At 40.8% G+C, this 3,904-nt stretch overlaps 1 non-coding gene across 1 annotated transcript; it reads left to right on the forward strand.

The window, feature by feature from the left end:
• The first annotated feature begins 2,897 nt into the window (after positions 1-2,897).
• Trnat-ugu (transfer RNA threonine (anticodon UGU)) lies at positions 2,898-2,970 on the forward strand. The gene has a single exon. It is a non-coding gene; the product is annotated as a tRNA-Thr (tRNA).
• Positions 2,971-3,904: the final 934 nt, after the last annotated feature.

Below are 3,904 nucleotides of genomic sequence, written 5' to 3' on the forward strand. Positions count from 1 at the left end.
TTTCCTTCCTTTGCAAAATCAATACTTGCTCTGTTTGCAGTGTTGGTTGCTTGGAAGCTGCCTGAGGCACCTTTGTATGCCTTGGGCTCAATCACATTGTAGTTTAGTGTCTTTAGTGTACAGTACATTTCAACATAATTGAAATGTGCGCCTTATACACAAATAAATTATTATTACAGAATTTGTACCTTTTATTCAACCAAAAAATGGATCGCTGAAATCGTTCTCCCCTCTTAAGAAGGAAATACAACCTTTTTTCACAAGCTGAACTCTGATTTTGGGAAGAGTAAGTGAGAGGAGATGGACTTGAGTGGGCCTTTAATGAGTATTGACAGCTGTCATTGTATTCAATTAATATTATGCATTTATTCAACACACTTTTCACAGTGATGGTGTTGTTATCTGCACTGTTACTGTTCAACTCTGAATACTTGTGTAAATCTTTTCCTTCTTGTAGGTTCTGTGCAGATATTCCTTCTTGACATGAAGCAGAGAGGTTGCTGGACTAACTTTTGATTGGCATTGCTGTAATATATCCTGTGCCCATGCAAAGGCTTCTGGGTATTCTTCACCTATAGATCATGGGAACTCTGTACCATGTGTACATAAACAAAATATGTGCATGTGATCTGTGCTCACCAAGGGGCATCATTGCCAACCATCAGGACACCTCTGTCATACACACGCACACCTCATGAGTGTCTTTGATTAACTGTTCCATCTGACTGATTAAGTCCGTAACCACTACATGTAGGTGCCAGGGTTCCTGGTACCAGAGACCTTGGGTTTGTACACATAGCAGGGGCGCCCAAAATTGGACAAAAGACCATACTCAAAACAAAAGACCGAGCTGCTGGGAATTGCCAAGATTTTCAGCACAGAGTGCCGGCATTAGCTGAGGTAATTAGTCATTGTTTTGAAACAGTATACAACAGTTTGTGGCATTCAGTGCCCGCAGATTATCAGCGGGGACAAAAGTGCTCCAGCACTCCAGCGATGAGCGATAGAGTATGGCTGCATGCTAATCTGGCCAAATTTGAAAAGACAGCACTGCCATTCAGCAATGCACTGGGCCCATTTTGGGAACAAAGGAAATTACACAACACTGCACAATGTGCCCATAACGGGCGGCAGGCCTGGCTGCAATACTCAGGCGTCACAGGAGGTTGTCTGTTAGATTAAAGTAGCCATCAGACAGTCATTTGTGTGGATGTAAACATCCAGTAAATGAAGTTATGAGTTTGTGAAGAATTTTGAAAACAGAAAATCTTGAAAATCACCCGAAACTCATCCTGCATATGTTATTTCCACCTAGCAGGAACTGCTTAATCTTGATGATGGCAATTTTTCCAAACACAGGATGTGGTATATTGATCACAGTTGGTAACTCTGTTTTCTTCTTGTGGTTGTTGGCGATAGATGGAAAAGGAGGAGACGAGGAACGACATGCGTCATATGCATATGATGCTCAGGAAGTGTACAGTATGTATTTCATGCATCCTGAGCACAGTATGCATATGACGCGTGTCATTCTACGCATCTTCATTTTCCATCTACTGTTCCGTTACTTGTTTGTTTTGTTTTGATTAGAGTAATCTACATTTAGTTGCATTTGTTTGAAAAAAATATTACAATTTATTTTATGTACTGACACTAAGTGTCATTGTGACATTTACCTTTAGCACTACTCAATCAGCCATGGTACATTTACCTTTAACCCAATCAAGTCATTGTCATGTACTTCACTACTGACTCACTCATTACATTTTCCATTGTCATTACTGCACACCACTCTTTGTTGTTCCTGGTGTTTTCCCTGAGGAAGGGAAAGTACCTCCCTGACTTGAAAGGACTGCCCACAATCAGGCAGTGATTGATAATTGCTAATGGGATGTGTGTTTTAGGTCCATGCTTGTGTGGTTGACTAACAGTACTGTAGGAGATGGCAGCTAAGAAATGTATGCACCCTAAACTTCCTTGAACATGTGCCTATTCTGTAAAAACTGATTCGTGGGTATATGCCACAAGTTGAACAAAGAAAAGTTGGCATGGTTATTGTTGGAAAATTAATGTCGGTGTGAATTTATCTTGACATTCAGACTTTCAGGAATTCCCCTGTTGATGCCTCACTCAGTGTCTGAATGAATTGGTTATAACTGAAAATAATACACAGCCATGGAAGTTGCCAGCTAGTGTCCATCTCCCATGGACCCATTCGCTCTTTTCAACTCTGGCTAAGTTTTTGAATGTAGCAGTTTGCCCCAACTTAATCACCCCCATCACCAGCAAAGGAGAGACAGACTGTTGGGAATCATTTTATCTGGGTACCTGGTACACACACACGCACTTACCTTACATACCTGTGTGGACATTCCGTTCTTTTTGTGCAGTTATGAAAACTCAGTGAAAATACTCATTTTTCTTGAACTGTGAACATGATTTTTAGCTGGCTTTTTGTACAAGGTTTCCTTGACTACTCCTCTTCCTTTTACGACAGATAACCCCTACGTCAAAATGCCTCCAACTTATTTTCAGAGAAGGGGAAACGTCCTGTGGACATGTGTAAGTCCATAGAACGTCAGGCTTTCCTGCATCGTGTGGACATCTTTTGTTCACAAGTCCACATTAGGTATGTAAGGTTAGCGCAGCTCGACTGCACATTTCCATGGAAGTTGGTTGTGCAAGTCTCGTACAGAAGCTGCATGAACATGTGCACACATGTGGTGAGGTCCCACTGAAGGACTGCCAAATTGCTGTGTAAAAGTACACCATCCCTTGTTCCACTTGGATTGGCTGAAAACATGGGTTCGAATCCTTGACTCTGCATCGTTGTTTTTGGTTTGGCCATTGTCATGGCACAAATGTGCAAACCAGTAGAAAGGATGGTATTAATGAAGGGCTGAAGAGCTCAGTTGGTAGAGCACTGGACTTGTAGTCCAGAGGTCCTGGGTTCAAGTCCCAGTTCAGCCAAATTTTAGCTGCCATCCAAATATACTTTGATTCACATTCTTTTAGTTTCCTTAGTATTTCAGAAAACAGTGTGTTGTATAGTTATGAACAGTTGGGTTGCATAGTCAAGTTTGTTACTTTTTGTTTGTTAGTTGGCTTTTGAATTTATTCAGGTCTTCATAGATGCTATGGTTTAATCTCAGGCAGAGTGGGCTCACACAGATTCAGACCAGTTAAAAACATTCTTTTGTGATAAATGTCTGTATGCATTGAGTCGGATGATAAATAGACTGTGATGAGAACTACTGTGTGCTGCTTTCTGTTTCATATAGATATGGACAAAGCCTATAGTTAGTGGAAAATTACAGACGATGGTAAATGGTAACTTAAACTAGCCGTACATATAGAATACCAAAGTGAGACTTCATTTTGAACCAGGATTTGTAGTGCAAGCGAATGGAATATGCGCATGCATGTTGGTTCATGCTCTGGTTCCCAGGCTAATGCCTTTTTATGCACACATTATTTTGCATGTGACACATTTACGTAGGTTCTCTATAATGCATATGGGCCATTAAGTGATGAAGAACTTGTGTTTCTGCTAATTGAACTTCAGGTATGTAGCTTTCATATGTATTCTGTGTTCCATTTTAATTTTCTGCACTCTTGGTTTGTGAGGATTAAAAAATATAGAACATATTGCAAATTTTTGCAAAGTGCCCAGGTTGAAAACTGCCTGAGTGGAAACAAGAATTATGCTCTCACAAAATCAGCGTTAGGAGCTCGCTAGATGATCAGGAGCTCACTGGATGATCAGAAGATCACTGGATGATCAGAAGCCCACTTGATGATCAGAAGATCACTGGATGATCAGAAGCTCACTTGATAATCAGAAGATCACTGGATGATCAGAAGCTCACTGGATGATCAGAAGCTCACTTGATGATCAGAAGCT

Source organism: Acanthaster planci, linkage group LG14, assembly GCF_054643075.1.
Source record: "Acanthaster planci isolate LZ-2023a linkage group LG14, COTS_SCS, whole genome shotgun sequence".
Taxonomy (NCBI): domain Eukaryota; kingdom Metazoa; phylum Echinodermata; class Asteroidea; order Valvatida; family Acanthasteridae; genus Acanthaster; species Acanthaster planci.